At 42.5% G+C, this 17,454-nt stretch overlaps 1 protein-coding gene across 7 annotated transcripts in view; it reads left to right on the top strand.

The window, feature by feature from the left end:
- The window catches only part of Tnr (tenascin R), a 434,816-nt gene that overhangs the window by 220,385 nt on the left and 196,977 nt on the right, over positions 1-17,454 (top strand). For 6 of the 7 annotated variants that reach the window (XM_004853393.3, XM_087194345.1, XM_087194347.1 and 3 more), the window contains one exon: positions 7,961-8,060. The exons of the other annotated variant lie outside the window; for it this stretch is intronic. The gene's annotated coding sequence lies outside the window, so the exon portion shown is untranslated. The remainder of the gene's footprint in view (positions 1-7,960; positions 8,061-17,454) is intronic. 7 annotated transcript variants of the gene reach the window in all.

Below are 17,454 nucleotides of genomic sequence, written 5' to 3'. Positions count from 1 at the left end.
GGAAGGTGTCATGATGAGAAAGACCCGTGCCAGCTTGGGTCTCTCTCCCTCTTCATCTGAAGTCATTAATACCATCATTGGGGGCCCACTCTCATGATCTCATTTAATCCTAATTACCTCCCAAAGGCCCCTCTCAAAGACCATTAACATGTGCATTTAAGGATTAGGTTCCCGACTCATGCACCTTTGGGAGACACACTCAATCCACAGCAGGGAGTAATACTAATGCCTTCATTACAAGTTTTCAGTGATGGTGGAGCTGACCAGTGCGCAGGAAGCTCAGGGTCTTGACCATGGCAATGTCAACAAATGCCAGCTCCCTTTTTTCTCTCCTAATTCAGGGGCTCTTCATCTTTTCTACTTTATGAACCCCTTTGGCAGCCTGGGGAAGCTATGAGTCCCTTCTCAGAATGGTAGTATAAATGCATAAAAATAAAATATATAGAATTTCAGGGGAAACCACCTTTATTGAAATATGGTCATCAAAATACTAAAAAACCAAATTTGAGGCATAGTAATATATGTGCTTCTTTATTAACACAGTAAATAACAAGATCTGCTGGCAGGTCTAAAACCACTGTAATTTTGAAGTAGCAATAAGCTTAAACAATATTCCAACATATCTACAACAACTATAATGAGATATAAAAAAAATCTGTGATTTCTATTTGTGACAAAATTATAGCTACTGCTAATACTATTGTGGCTTGTTGCCTACACTCAACATTAGAGAAATTTCTAAATTTTTGTTAGAGGCTGGTGAAAATAAAGATGCAATTTTTTATCCAGCAAGTTGGTGGACCCTCTGTGGACCCCAGGCTAAAAATTACGGCTGTAAGTCTTGATAAAATAGGTTACAAATATGATTTTTCGTTTTTTTAAAGAGCATTCATTTTGTCAGTACAAAAACAAAATATAAACATTATAGAAAACTTAAGAAATGTAGATTAAGGGGAAAAAGATAAAAGAAATTTTAAAAACAACAGCCATTGAGCCACTGCTAACACTGGTCTAGTTAAGATGTGGAGCTCATTACTAATCCATTTTTCATACACTGAATCTGCTCCGTTTAGGATTATTGGATTGTAGTTTCACTGAGAGATGCTGAGGCTCAGGAATACTGATCAGGGACCTGAGGAAAGAACCAGCCCTAAGCACCATGAATATACATCAGAAATGACAGGAAGCCCCACTACAGAATGGGGCTGCTCCCTTTGCTGATCACTCACTATGAGCCAGACAAGGAGTCTGTACCTTCACAGGCCAGGGGATGCAAGAGAGTCTCAAGCCCTACTCATGTGAGCTGTCCCATTGATTTCGAGTCTCTTGTTAGACCTGATGAATTATCTCCAGTCTGAACTGTGAATTGTGAAAAATGGAAATTGCCCACTTGATGAGGGAAACCAACTGACTCTGCTCAAAACCTGCCAAATATTCAGATCAGGTCCCTGATGTGTGAAGCAGAGTGTGAGAACTCATCCAAATAATCCACTTAGAATAACGATAACGAGGCAGCACTAAATCTAGGCGATTCATACAGTTTATACAAACACATATGCACGTGTGGGTAGAGACAGTCCCTTATTCTGCCCAAAATGATTCTCTGTGGCAACTGCAGCTCTCCATGGGGTACAAAGGTAGTTTGACACATGGTCACCTGTCCCAAAGTTAGCTCTAGAAGATAGGAGGCTTAGACTGGCAGGCCTCATCACTGGTAAACACCTGTAAGAAGCTACTGTGTGCATTCAGTATAGGAAAGAGGTCAGGCCCAACGTACCTTCCCCACCATTCCCTGTAACCCTGCAAGCCATGGCTAGCCCCTGGCCTCTGATATGCCGGCTGATTGTGTGAGCATGAAAGTGTTGAGCTACCATCCTCAATGATGATTTCCTACACTTCCAACCTGTAACATCCAGAAGACCCAGCCAACATCACTATAGCAACATTCTTAACTGCCTCGTTTCTCTTCCCCAGTTAAGACCTTAAAGCAATGGTCTCTTCTGATCTCCAAACCAAGACCTTCCCTAGAGAGGAACAGGGGTGTTCATGAAATTTTGCTGGCAGTCACAAAGATGTGACTGTGTGCTCTCTGGAGGGACACTGCAACCTCAAGGTGCCACACCCCACTTCCTCTAAGCACAGGCAAAGATCACAGACTGAGATAACAGGCCGGTACGGCTCCTGAGCCCAAAGCACCAGCACATTTCAAAACATTTTTAATAAAACAATGTGGAAAGGGCAGTCTGTTCATTTTGATTCTCCACTGGGCCATTCAATTAAATGTGAGATTCTGGGAAAACTTGAACCCCCTGACCATATTTTCCGATAGTAATAGTAATAAAAGATAATTATTGAGCCTGTCTGTCAGATATTTCAGACAACAGTGCCTCTGCTCAATTAATTGCTAATTAAGATAGGAAAGAACTGCACTGTCTCTCACATGTCCAGACTTTATTACGTCTCAGAAAATCTTCCATGGGGAGAAAGAAACCTATATTGTCAAGGCTGAGCCCTTCCCTGGGTCAGCAAGCCAGGGTGGAGGGGTTTGAGGGGAGAGGAAGCCCACTGTGAGTGGGGGTCATTTGACTGCATCATCCAGTTGTTTCCTGATCACCCTGAGAGGAAAGGATGCGGGAAGGGGAGTTCCTGCTCTCTGCTTCATGCTGAGCGAAGCCTTCTACATATAGTACATTTTAGGTAAGTTCACAGCAGTCCTATAAGGGAAAATTACCATCCCCATTTTACAGACTAGAAAGTGAGTGCTTAGTGAGATTAAATAAATCTTTTCCAAATGTGGTTAGTAAGAGAAAGATTTGAATGAAATCCCATGCTTGCCATTTGCTGTTCTAGTAAGAAACAAGAAACAGAAAAGTCTTTTTCCATGTCTTTACCATTATTGACAAAGCAAATAAAGCATTTGTAGTAGCTAGCCTTCAACATGACCTCCAATTGATTCTTGCTTTCCAGTATCTGTACCTTGTGGAGGCTCCCTCCACACGGAATGCAGCTAGCCTGCATAACCAACAGAATATTGCAGAAATTACATTAAGGTTAGCCATGAAAGACATTGTGGATTGCTCACTTTGGAGGAATCCAGCACCATATTGTGAGGACACTCAAGCAGCCCTGAAGAGGCCCACATGGGGAGGAACTGAGACCCCCTGCCATGACCAGCATTACATAAGTGAGCCCTTGTGGACACAGGTCCTTTATCCTTAGCAGGTCTTCAAGTTACTGCAGCCTTACTCAACATCTTCACTGAAACCTCCTAAGGCACCCTGAGCCAAAACCACCCAGATAAACCATTTCTGAATTCCTGACCCATAGAAATTATGCAGTAATGGGCCAGGGATTTAGCTCAGTGGCACTGCACCTGCCTCGCAAGCACAAGGTCCTGAGTTCAATCCCTGGTACTTCAAAAAAAAAAAAAAAAGAAGGAAAGAACATAAATGTTGGTTGTTTTAAGCCACTGAGTTTCAGGGTAATTTGTTACGCATCAGTAGACAACAAATTGAGAATTCATGAACTTTTGCACCCTGCTGAATTGCAAAGTTTTGCCAATATCAGTGGGTCAGAGAAATCCTTCTAACATTCACATTTGTATGCCAAAAAGCAGAAATATGAAATAACAGTCATTCAAGATCCCTATAGGTAGAGACCTTGTGGGTTTAGGAGAGAATATGGGGTAGATCATCAATAGTTGCCTGAGTTTCTGATTTTCTCATTACGGTGACTAGGTACAATTTGTTGATCATTCAGTCTGATCCATTGTTCAGCTACTAACTTCTGTGAGAATTGGGGAAAAAATAATGGATCATACTTTCAGGTGTTGGGTAATTTTGTTTAGAGGTAATAGACAACATTGGAATCAAATGGCTATTACTGGCACATCTCCCACAATTCACAATACAGAAATCCACATCATCCAAGCACCACAGTTTATGTTGAATACTAAAACGAACCAGGGCTGTGAAGTCTGCAACCTTGGCAGTGTTTGATTGCTGTGTCTACCTGGCCTGGCGGTACCTTTCTTCTAATTCACCTAAGTCAAAAAAGCACAAGATTTCGTGGAAAATCGGTGATTGAAGTCAACAGCGCCTATTGGGCTGTGCTCTCTGGGCAATGCAGATCCTCATGTCCTGCCTGGGTAGTCAGGGACAGGAAGCCCAGGCTACAAAATCTAAGCCAAGCCCCTTATGTGGCTGAATTCACCTCCAGTACAAGAAGGTCAGCATTTGATGGGAAGAAATATGTATTGTGTGTTTTCTGGACATGTTTCAGATAAAAACTTTTGTTCCAAAGATGAGCTATTATAAATTGACCCTAGAAAATGCTGGGCATGGAAAAGGGAAAGCATGGGTGAATGAGGGGGCAAGAGAATGCACAGGACACCTCTGGTTGCCAAAGCTGCTGGACAGTCAGATCCGCATGCTCTTGTGTATTTCTCATGGTGCCAGCGCCCTCTCCCTCACCGCCTCTGGAGGTGTGCAGGCTAAAAGCATTTGGGAGCATCAGCTCTGTGCCTGATATTTATCTCAGCCAAGGGCTTTGCCTCTGGAACTTGCTATCTCAGGAATACATGCCTGGGATCCAGCTTCAATTTCTGTCACAATAATCCTTTGCCTCGTCTCCAGTTATATGAAAATCAACCCTACCATAAGCCTGTTGTTTGATATCTTAAGGAAGTACAACTTGTTAATCAAATTAAGTGGGTCTGTCACTGAGGTAATATGTGTTCTGTCACAAAGGCCAGTATATTGGGTTCATGATAAGCTTCACTCTAACAGAGCAAGTGTGGTTATCAGCACAGAGTTGCTCAAATTCAATTTGGCCACTTCTCAGCCCAGTTTGAGACCTCTTTTTAAAAAACTGGTTACAAGGGAAAGAGCACAAGACTGGAATGCAGTGGCCAGTGTTCTGGTTCTAGTCCTTTAAATAACTCTGTGTTCTCCATATCTGACTCCAGAAGGGACCTGCCCTCCTGTGTTTCACATGCCAATTCCATGGACAGGAGCTCTTTGAGGGCTGAGGCTGTTTGCTCTTTTTCACATCCCACTGCTTGGCAGGGGCACTGCCAATGACCGAAAAAGTAAATAAGCTCATCTATCTGTGCATATTCACACACGTCTATATGTGGGCAGACGAGTGTGAAAGGAAGTATATGAGGATCTGTCCCATGCTGTCAGCATGGGGGTTGAAGATAATGTAGATGGTGCAGGGGAGGGAAGGAGGTGGGGAAAGCCAAGCAACAGAAGAAAGAAGACTGGCCTGAAAAGGCCTAGATGCAAAACATGATCTTCTTGTAGAAGTATGTGTATGTATGCATAAATAAATTAAGGGGAAATGATAATGTGCTACATTAAGGGAAAGCAAGTTGCAGACTATTTCAGTTAAGAACTACAAACAAAAACATCCCATATATCTTTTATATGTGCATAATTAGGTTTAAATGAGCAAAAGGAGGGTGTGTGCTGTGGGCCATGGGAGACACCACCCAAGCGAGACACTTGATGCCACAGCTGCTGGGAGTGTTGGCTGCCTATGGCTCCCAGCTGAGTTCCTCTGCAGCCATTGCCCTCAGACAGAAGGAGCTTATTTACCCAAAGTTGTGCCCATCTCCTCTGGACCGGCAGCTCACATGCAAGACTGGCCCATATGGGGCCCAAAAGCCTCGATCCTTTCTCAGTGCAGGTCAGCTCAGTGTGCCTCCTGGCTGGTTCAAGAGTGAGCCCAGGGAAACTTTTAGGTGCATATCCAGTGCCCATCTGTTTTCTGAGAAACTATGACAGGGTAAAGGATACATGCTAGTCTATTAAAATATTACCTAAGGGACAAAGACGGGGAGAAATGATTGGCTTTTTTTTCACGTTGATTATCTTATTACTGTAAGCATGTATCACCTTTCCAATTTTAAGAATATCAAAGACATTTTAAACCATAATAAACATGTTAGTTGTTGATGAATGAATGTGTCTATATCTTGTTGGAGAAATAGATAACAATAAAATGCTATGTTGATAGATAGCCAGTGCTTTTTTTGTTTGGTTGGTTGGTTTTTTGGTTTTTTTGAGGCAGTGCCTCCCTTTGTAGTTCAGGCTGGCCCTGAACTCACTATATAGCCCAGGCTGGCCTTGAACTCATGGTGATCCTCCTGCCTCAGCCTCCTGAATACTAGGATTATAGGTGTGTTCCACCAAGTCTGGCTGGGTATCCAGTGTTTAATGAACTCAATTGTAGGAGATTTTTGCCCACACTTTTGATAACTTTTGACTTATTTGGTTCAAAATAGATTGGACCAGCTTTCTGAGAGCGAGGTCACCACCTTTACAGATAGGATATGAAAAAAGTCAATAGTAGGAGGAAAAAATGAGAGGGAGTTTTAATTCCATGAAAGGAGAAATTGTCTAATATCAGAGCTCTGTCTTCAAAACAGGCTGGAAATTTTGTACACTTACTATCCAAATTACACTATCCAAAGAACTATGATTATTTTCATTTGGCAAACAGATAGATTAGAATTGGAAGAGGAAAATACCTGGTATCTTTGTGATCTGCATTGCCTCTCCATCTCAGGCACCAGCAAACCCCAAGACCATTCCTTTCCCAATGATGTGGCCTCAGAATCTTTCACAACCCCACTCTGCAGGGAGCCTGCTGATACATTGGAGTGTCCACTAGAGACACAGTCTGTGCCCTTCCAGAACTGAATGACCTTTACCCTTCCTCCAATTCTGAGGTTCCATGAGGTCCTCCATTCATTCCAGAAACAACTTAGATGATCAAGTCCATACTTTAGCTAGATCCTTGCTCCTTTCTCTCTCCCACAGACTCCAATCAAGTTTTTCAAATGCATCCTCTTTAGATGCTTATAAATGAGATCCTTGAGGCTTAGCAGGGCTTGTGAGAAGGAACCCCTTGACAGCATAATTATCAAGTTACCAACTGTGTTGACAGATACTTAGGAATTGTGTAGGGGAAAGCCTGGTCCAAGTTCTACATAGGACCCTTGATTAAAGACTGACAAATGTGCTCATTCAGAAGCTTCCCACTTACAGTAGATGCTCCTGCTTATTGTAGTGGTGATTCGAACCTGAGAGAATTACTCTGCATTCAATCATCTATTCATTCGCTCTTTTGTGTGCTGTCACTGTGTTTGGGACAAGAGCTAAAGCAGGGAGTGGGACAAAGACTTAAGGAGAGTCCAGAGAGTCCTTGAAAGACGGGATTGAAAGTGACACACTTAAAAATGTTTATGATAAATGGGCGACTTTCATGACAGGACTGTTCAACATGCTGAGGATATTAAGGGTAAGAAAGGGGCTCGGTTTGGAGAGAAAAGGGATTAGATGGGAAGAAGCTTCCTGGAGGAAATGCAAAGCATTTGTCATAATCAGATCATCTAAGTATGTGCTACAGTCATTTTCAAAGAGCCTAGATTTGTGGTATAAAGCACATTTCTGAACCAAGAGAGAGTATGTAAAGGTGCAAATTTTCAATGATGAATGTCATTATATTGTATACCTAAAATGTACCAATAAAATTAAATTAAAAATAAAATAAAATAAAAAACTAAATAAAGCACATTTCTGGGTTTAAAATCATTCTATAGATTTTTTTTTTTTTTGTACCAGGGATCGAACTCAGTACCTTGCACTTGCAAGGCAGATGGCAGAACCACTGAGCTAAATCCCCGGCCCCATTCTATACAATTTTTACTTTAAATATTTACCATGTTATTGAAAAACTGTAAAAATGAATTTTAAAAATTAGTGAAATAAATTAAACTCTGAAGAGAAAAAATAACTTACTAAGCAACAGTTGTCTTTGTCTTAGAAATCTTAGATGGTACAACTCCAATTTGATTTAAAAGGAAATAAAGTGTTTGGATGAGAAAGGGAAACCGAGGTTCCTTGTTTTGAAGCCATAAATGTATTTCTTCATCACCTTCTTTCTGTTTCAGGTATCCATATCATCCTAACTCCACAGAGGACAGATCCTTTTGAAGTTAGGGTTAAAGAACGTGTGGTTAAGAGAAAACATCGGAAACACCATCAGGAAAGGTACCGTTGGCTGTGAATCTTTTATCATTCATCATTCCAATGGCCAGCTGGAGGCTTTCACTAGAACTGCATCTTTCCAGGGCTCTGAGACCCTTTGTCACTAAAACAACACCCTGGGGGAGCAATGTCCCCCGAAATGAGGTGGCCAACCGCATCTGTTCCTCTAGGCTCCACACAGTCTCTGACAATGGAGGAAGTTGGTACTGAGGTTCTGGGCTTCTCATAAAATATTTCTGAAATGCATTTCATGATACCGTTGGTAATAAAAGTGCGTTAGTGTGCTCAGTGCCTCCAAGAGGCTAGCCTTGTTTCCCAGCCCGCCCATGTCTGCACTGGGCCTGCATGAATCAGTGCTAAATTATTCACCAGCCTGGCTCTAAAATTTCTGGAGTTCCAAAACCCCTAATAAAGTATTATGAAAAAATATCCATCTCTTTATCTCTATCCATAACTATTTACACGGCTAGAGGGAAAAAACCCTGTCATTTTAGTTCTTTTAATTTAAAAGCTTTCCTAATTCCTTTTTCCTATCACATGTATATGTCTAAAGAATTTTCAGGTTGAAATAATAACCTCTAAAAAACAGTCCACAGGAGAAGGCTCTCAGGATTCACAGAGTTGACAAGCACAATGAATATTTTGCTCCCTTAATAACTTTCCATGGCACTCAAACCTGATTCACTGGATTAGGGACTTTTCAAACAGGCATGGCCCTGTTTTATTGTGCAAAACAATGATAATGTACCCACCAACCTTCCCCCTCTATTTGTTTATACAATTGGTAAAGTTTGTTCAGGAAAAACTCATTTCCTCCCTGAGACTCATCATGTACTCAGTACCCATCATGGTATTCTACAGACAAAAGGCAAGTCTTTTCTGAAGCTTTGCATGTGAATCCACCCAGAATATCCTCCTTGGCAGCTAGATGCATTAGTGGGCATGAGACACTTGACCACTAAGTACACCAGGACATTTAAAACATCTTTCACTATTCAAAGTCACAAGAGACATCATCACATGAAGCTGGCTGTCAGCCATCCATATTAGAGGGTAAATTGATTAATGGGATGCTTCTAGGCTACCAGTTGGTTGAGCTCAAGTTTTCTCTAACCAAATGGAGCTGGAACAGGGCAGACCAGCAATTAGGAGAACCTGTCACAGAAGCATCAGTGGAGATGTATTAAAATGGAGATATTTTTCCCTTATCAGCACTCTGCTCAGAGAAAATACTTCCATAGATAAGGGAATATTTGACAAACCACTTGCAATGGAGCATTAAACTTCCCACCCAAAGAAATTTCTCCAGTGTAAACACTTGGCAGTATATTGACTTCTTAGTAAAGATTCGATGTAAACATGTGATGCGGGGTGCTGTCGCCCTCCTCTAGTAAGATGTGGAAGAAAGAGTTAAAGAATATTGATTTGAATGTAAGACAGGATATTAACATGACAGGACACCTATGTACTTTCATCCAGCCCTGCTATCTGAGGCCTTTGGTGGATGGGTTGGAAAGGTGAGAGGGAGCCCAAGGCTGTGAATGAGGCTCTGGCTGGGGGTGGGCTGAGAAATGGTACACAGAGGCAGGCAGTGGGGAGGGAAGGACAACTGAAGACCAATAGAACTCTTACATCTGGAGATGGCTGCACTCCAGCAAGCGGGACCTCACCCTTGGTCTCATTTTGGAAATCAACCCACAGGCTGAGCCAAGAATGCTCATGAACAAGATGAGCTTATTGTTCACAGCGTGGGCAGGGCAGGGGAGGATTAGGATCCAACATTAAACCACAGAGCCCTGTGCACACCAGGAGCAGGGCCCATTTTAGTGTAGACCTTACAGAAGTCCGTGAGCCCAGGGAAAGGCAAACCAAGGTGCATGGGAGGAGCTGACCTTGAAGGTAGCTAACAGCTGCCTGGGGCCCAGGCAGGCCTGGAGGGTCCAGCTGGCTCCTCAGCTTGCCAAGCAGTGTTCAGAGGTAGCCATCAAAGCACCAGCTGTTCCGTTAGGTTTGCAGGCCACCTGCTGGCACAGAGGCCTTCTACCTTTCCCTGCTGGGCTTTGTCCCACATGTACAATCGTCTTCATAGGAAAACACTACGGGTCCAGACTCACTTTCTGTCTCTTGCGCTCACTCACAAACTGCTTACTAATATGACCTGGTGTTGGAATTGCAAGAAGGCAGGGAGGTGTCTCACAGCTCCGTGGCATTTCAAACCCAGGTACATTTACGAGGAGAGTCTGAACTGCCTGGTTCAGCTTGCTTCTATCTTACCTTCAATCCCTATGCATTTGCAAGCAGCTTATTTCAAGAGCTGATTAGATGAACCTTAATAACATTAGAACTTAAATGGCCCCAGATAGGCTTTCAGCTTCTTGCCAAATTGAGATAAATGTGATATTTGGGGAACTGAGCTCCCAGCTTGTGGCTGCTCTGGTCTGTGCACAGGTTCTGAAGCATTCTACTTCCTCCCGTGGCTCTTCGCAGCCTAAAATTGGGTTTGTGTTCATCTTTCAGGTCCTTTTCATGTCTCGGGGTCTGTGATTCTGTGTGTAAGTGAGTCTCTATGATCATGCATTTTCAAAGAAAGCTAATTTGGGGATAAGGGGCCCCAGACAGAATTTTATCTTTCAGTTATGATAAACTATGGCAAAACTCTTTGTGCCTCCACATCTCCTGGACACTTTCTTTTAGTTTAGGCCACAACTTTTACTGGGCAACTATTATTTAGTTATTTAATTCAATGTTAATTTTGTTAATATCATACTTTAACCAAGAATCATATAAAATGGTCAGAAATGTGAATGTCTCATTGCATGAAGATGTTCATCACCTTCTGTAACTCCTATGAGTGGGTTCATGTTCCAGAGTAAAAATGCAGCCATCAAGTAAATAGTTATAGCTTTCTGACCTAATACCCTTCTATGAAGTTTAGAAAAAGGTAAGTCAGAACATAAAAAGGAAAGAAAAACTAAAACCAATGGTAAATAAAAAACATAGTTCAGTGTTGAAGTAAATGTATTCTTATAAACAAAAAAAAATGAGTTTTCTTCTCTTACTCTTTCCCCACCCACACCAGATATCTAGGTATCCCCAGAATATCTAGAAACTCTTGAAAACATGCTTTATCTTTCTGCATGTGGGTGGTCATTCAAGAAATGTCATTGAGCCTAAGTTTTTGAAAGCTTTTGGAAAGCTCAACAAAAGTAGCTGCCCTTTTGGCTTTTCAGAAGAAGTTAAACCTTGAGCTTAAACCTTGCATTTGCTTCGCATTTGGGTGGGAAAATACCACCTGCCATGTTTTCTGGAATGGAAGCTAAGATGCCACCCAGGAGAAGGGAGAGCCGGGGTGTGGGAAAAGCTGCGGGCAAGCCCGCTCCACTTGCTCTGGCTCAGGGAATCCAAAGCTCATGCCAGGCTTTGGGGAGCACTGAGGGATTTTGAAAGGATTTAAACTGTGGCTGGGAACAGAATTGAATGTGGATGGCTTCTTGGGCTGCCTGATAAAACTAGGGCCAGAGAATCTCAGCAAAGTACAACTGTAGAATCACAGTGCATAACTCTATCCCAAACTCCCATCAATCAGGACTCATATGACTGTTCCATGTGGAAGGGGAACAAAGAATATCAGAGATACTGGCAGAGCCTTCAGGCTTAGCCTTGCACCCTCAGGAAAATAAACATTCCATCCTGTTGTGATACACTTTCATAATGAGCATATTATCAAAGAGGTCATTGCTCATGACAATACTTTCCTAATACTGTATTTGTGTTTTCTCTCAGCATCATGTGATTTACATGTAAAAAAAGAAATTAATGATATTATATGTGTTAGCCAGAATTTTGCCTGCAAGTTCCCCTTTTCTTTGGCTAAGCCTGGGGAAAAGAAAGAGCTTTCTTAACCTGCGTAGTGGTGCACGCCTGGAATCCCAGCACTTTAGGAGGCTGAGCCAGGAGGATCACAGGTTAGAGCCCAACCCAGCACTCAGCACTCAGACCTCATCTCAGAGTTAAAGAACAAAAATGAACGGGGATATAGCTCAGTGCATAGGCCCTGCATTCAATCCCAAGTAGCACACGCACGCGCATACACACACACACACACACACACACACACACACACACAGCCTTGTTAATTTCTTTCCCGGTTTCCTGTGGATGCCTTTACACAGACATCTTCCTTAATCTGCCCTTATCTTGTCTCTTCACAGAGAAAGCCTCCCCAAAGGCTGGCTTTTCCCGAGCCCTCAGTGCCTCCCTCACCCATCTCCTCTAGGGTCTGATCCATCCATTGTCCCTTTCCTCATTTACAGTTTCTCTCACTTTCTCTAAATTCTTTTTTTTCTACTTACAGATGAGTCTCATCACCATAAAACAAACAAACCCTAACCCTTGATTTCCTCTCTGTGGTCTCCTTTTATTGTGGAAAAATATTCTATTTCACTTCTCACATTTATTCACCTTTGATCCTGTGAAAAACGGAACATTCTCCCCATCCATGTAACAAGTTCAATGCAATTCAGGAAACGTGCATTGAACACATACTATGTGCCAAGTCTAGTCTGGATTCTGACCACAAGCAGAACCTACTCTTACACAAAAGGCAAGCATGCCTACTATCTCTTGAGCCAAATGACAAAGCAGGGCAGTAAGTGAAGAGACACCAGCAAGTACTACAGAGAGGAAGGGTGTGAACTGTCAGCCCTGCCTTGGAGGAAGATTGCAGCAAGGCAAGTTTCATAGGAGTTTCCAAATGAGGAATCCAAGAGAGGAAAAGGAAGAGAGAAGAGGAGTCAGCCTAGGTAGAAGGAACAGCATAGACAAGGTCACTGAGGTCACTGGGACCCAAGCCACATAGCATGTGACTGACAGCTTATATATGGCGGGGAGACAAGACATGTTGAGGCTGCAGAGGCTGACAGATGCTTAGACCTTATGTGTGAGATCTTGAGAAACAGTAACTGCTTCTTCCAGACAAAGGGAACATGGGAGGGTTTATGGGTGGGGAATGTCACATTTAGATCACCTGTAGATAATGGGGAAGCACCACTGAGGATGTCAGGGAGGAAGTTGCTCCAGTAGTCCAGCGTAGAAGTGGAGTGTTCCTGAACCACATAGCAGCACTGGGGATGGAGAAAAGGGGCCCTGTCCTAACCGCCTCCGTTCTCCAGGAGTCCGCCCAAGTAGATATTCTCTCTTGTGCTCCAAACTCTCAGAACATTCATTATGCTTTTCTTACTGTGTGTATTCAACTTGCATTACAGTCATTTGCTTATTTATTTGATGTTCCTTATCACATTGTATCTTTGTTTCCCCCTCCTCAAAACACAATACCTGGCTCATCATAACAGCTGAAGAGAAGGTGATTTAGTTGAATTGAATTTTCAAGAGCTTCAAAGCATGAATAATTGAGGAATCAGCCATGTATAAGTACTCATCATTTACATAATTGTGTAAACAAGCTGATAAAAAAATTTTTATTTTTCCCATTTTTTTTTTTATGATCCCAGAATGCCCTGCTATCTTCATAGTTCTCCAGGTTTCAGGGAAATAGTAAACAAGTATTCTCTAATAAGCACAAGTGCTCGGTTCTCACCTCCCGGGCAAGAGAAGAAGGGAGGAGAGGGAACAGATGATTGCATTGATTCAATATGAAAGCCATGTACAAATATTGAGAAATATGCTGTCTGAAGAGATGGAGAATTGCAGGGCACACCGCGTGATGGGACCAGGAGTAGAGTCCCAAAGGTCAACGTGCAGATACAAATTGATTAAGCTAAGTACTTAGCGAAATTGCCTCCCAACATACAGATGAGAATTGATCATAAGCAGAACCTGTATTTGTAGTGAAAAGGGCTTATGTAAAATTATCCTTTGGTATGTCATCAAAGCAAATTTAAATTGTCCAGATTTTCCCCAAATGGAAATATCTACAATATAGTTAACAAATATGCAAAGAGTTAACTAGTGCTTACCTTTTTGTGATTGAGTTTCTTTATCTGAACACTGTTGGCCCCAAATAGCTTCTCTATTGTGGCATCTTTTTTTTTAACTCTGAGCACTCTCTCTCTCTCTCCTCTATCTCTCTTTTAACCGAATTACTCTGACTGGCCCTGAGTCAGCCCTGTCTAGTGTGGCACCTCCACTGTCACTCAAACACAATCCCTAGCTTGGAGTAATCTGGAGTCAGAAATTCCCTAAGCCTTGACTGTGTCTAGCATGCTTAAGCAACGGTTGTGAGCACCACTGGCCTGTGGCATTTAGGCTGCAGAGGAGAACAGAGGAAGTGGAGTGCAGTGCAGAAAAGGGCAAGCAAGACGGGTAAGAGGGAAATGAAAGAAAATGGTAGGAGGTACAGTTAGCAAGTCAATATGAGGGAATTTTTATGTGAAAGGTAAAGGTTTGTACCTCGGGCCACATGAAAGAGGTACATATCCTGCTTCCCACTTTCAAGGAGTTTAGTATTTAGTCAAGAGGGCAATTCTCAACCCAGAAAACAAACGAAATAGCAGTGCATGACAATATAATCAAGCACTTGGGCCCTGACCATGTTACTGCACTGAAAACCAAATGGGACAAATGTCGGAGGATTCGGGGAACAGAACCAGAGAGAACCTCGAGGGAGAGGCCAGGCCACTGAGCAGAGCCTGGAAAACAGGCGATGCATACCCAGGAAGGGCCAGTAAGCATGGCACCTGGTCTGTGTAACAAGAGGAGAGGAAGAAGCAGGAGGGATCAGAAAAGGGGAAAGGTGGCCACGAAAGTGATAGAGCACAGCTACCACAGCTTCCGCTCATCTCCTGGGGGCCTGTGCCACCTCAGAGCTTCCCTGGCCGCAGACCAGCACTTAAGAGCCAGGAAATGCGAGGTCACAGTCATCTCTGCAGCTGGACTCAGGCCATTTGTTTCCGTTGCTCCCGCAGTGGCACAGTGAAACATCCTTCCTCGGGCTGACTTGAGAGAAATGCAGTTTACACAGAAATCCGGCACCTTTCAGGTTGTTCTTTTTTGTTTTTTGGGTTTTTTTGTTTTTTTTTTATTGTGGTACCTGGGATGGAACTCAGAACCTTGTGCTTGCAAGGCAGGCAGCAGAACCAGTGAGCTAAATCCCCAGCCCCAGGTTGTTCTTTTTTAAAATAACTTTTTATTTCTAATTGACATGTAGCAACTGCACATATTTATGGGATATAGAGTGATATTTCAATGCATGCACAGTGTGCAATGATTAGAAGAAGGTAACTGGCATATCTATCACCTCAAACATTTATCATTTCTTTGTTTGGAGCATTCAAAATCCTCTCTACTATCTATTTTGAAATATTCAGTTAATCATTTTCAACCATCACCATCCTACTGTGTTACAGACCATTAGGCGTTATTTCTCCTTTCTAACTGTACCCCAACCCACTTACCTCCCTCTCGCCATCCCGCCTTCCGCTACACGCTTCCCAGGCTCTGGTAACCACTTTTCCACTCTCTACTTCTATAAGATCAACTTTTTAGCTTCTATACAGAAGTGAAAACATGTGGTCTTTGGCTTTCTGCACCTGACTTATTTTATTTAATGTAATCAAGTTGATTTTTGGCAACTGAATTTTCATATTACTAAGAGCTGCATTAAAGAAGCCCCAGAAGTTCCAGAAACAATGAAATGGCTTCATTAGCTAAAGGTTCCAGGACCCTTTGGAAGAGATAGAGACTGAGAAACCAAGGAAAGTGTACTAAATGCTTTTTAAGAATGTTCTATAGAAAGCAGGATATAGCTAACAAAATATATCTTGACCGGCACAGTGAACTCTCTCTACCCTAAAAGTTCCTATCCCCATCCTATCTGCACCTCAACCTATATTTTAAGGAAAAGAAACAAACAAATAAATAGCAATGGCTCTGCCAAGTTGTCTGAAATTCTAGCACTTGAGAAACATTCTTGTCAAGGTGTTGCTTCTTCCAGAATTCTGCAAGACAGGTGTCTCCTGAAACACCTGCTTATCCACACTAGAATGCTAATTATTACAGTGGGTTATTTTTTGTCTAAGTGCCACTGGAGACGGAAAGTGCAGCGAAGAGAAAAAATAATGGTAGGAGGAGAGGGAACAATAGTTTTAGAGCATGGTGCTCTGCCTGGAAAGGCAGGATTGAGAATAACCAGCATAAGTGGTCAATGGTCGAGGTGAAGGAGTGGAAGAAGAAGTAGAAAATAATTTGAAGGAGAGAAAAAATGAGAGAAGTAGAAATCACTGTGGAACAAAGCTACAATATAACTTTGCCTCCTTTATAGTATGGCTGGGAACAGCCCTGTCTCATTCCACAACTCTGACATTCACATGGGACATATTCAAGGGCCACCAGAGAAGCCTCAGCATTGTTTAAAAGAGCAAAACAGGAAGAGAATTAGAGAAAGGTAAGGCCATTTATAAGGCTTCGCCAGGCTGAATATATGTGTATGCAGCAAAGTCAACCTCCAGCTGTGGCAAAACCTCAGAAACTCTTTCATTAGGTTCAGGGAAGAAAATGCCTGGAGATCAGCCCCACTGCAGAACAACTGTGGCCCTGGGCCAGGAGGGTGCTGCATGTCCCTGCCGAGTCAGCAGAGGCTAATAAAGCCAGGAAATGATTTAAGACTACAATGATGAGAATTCTGTAAGAACTCTGGTAATCCGATACCAGAATCACGGACTCATCAAGTGTTTGATCTAGGACTTTAGAGATCATTCATTCTGTCCAGGGCAAATTTGGCCCCACAAAGTTAAGATTCACTGAGTGTTGTCTATATACTAAGTACTGTTTGTATTACTTTATATGTATTAGCTCTTTTATTCTTCTATACCACCTGTACTAGTAGGAACTATTATTATCTCCATTTTACAGTAAAGAAAATTGAGGTATAAGAAAGCAAAATAATTTCTTTGAGGTCCAACAAATTAGAACATGGCAAAGCTTGGATTTGAACCCAGGTTTTGAGTTCAGAGCTCCTTCCCATATGCATTGGCTTGAATGATTAGTGCAAGACCATATAGCCAGACTGCAATAAGGGAAGAAGGTCTTTTGTCATTTGAATTCCATCTCACACAAGGTAGACTGGGAATGTCACCAGTGTGCAATGATGAATACTTGTTGGGAAAGGGGTGCAGCTGATCTGGTGGCACAGATGCCCTGATTCCTCGCAGGAGCTGAGGGCTGTTCTGGATGGGGCTCAGGGTGCTGTGGTAGAGAAGCCTATCTCCCCTTAATCAAGAAGTGGTAATGGAGTATAATGGAGCCACTACAATTGAAGCATGACAATTATTGAGACAATGGCTCAGGAGTAGAAGAGTAGATGTATCTCTCCTGCAGGAGGAGGAGGAGCTTCAGGTAATGAAACAATAAAGAGTGTATTGATGAGATTTTGATAGCCAGC

This window comes from Heterocephalus glaber, unplaced genomic scaffold (assembly GCF_053883595.1).
Source record: "Heterocephalus glaber isolate CG9 unplaced genomic scaffold, H.glaber_assembly_v1.0 deba00001600, whole genome shotgun sequence".
Taxonomy (NCBI): Eukaryota; Metazoa; Chordata; class Mammalia; order Rodentia; family Bathyergidae; genus Heterocephalus; species Heterocephalus glaber.
The sequence above is the reverse complement of the archived record's forward strand: the minus strand, read 5'-3'. Positions and strand labels throughout refer to the sequence as shown.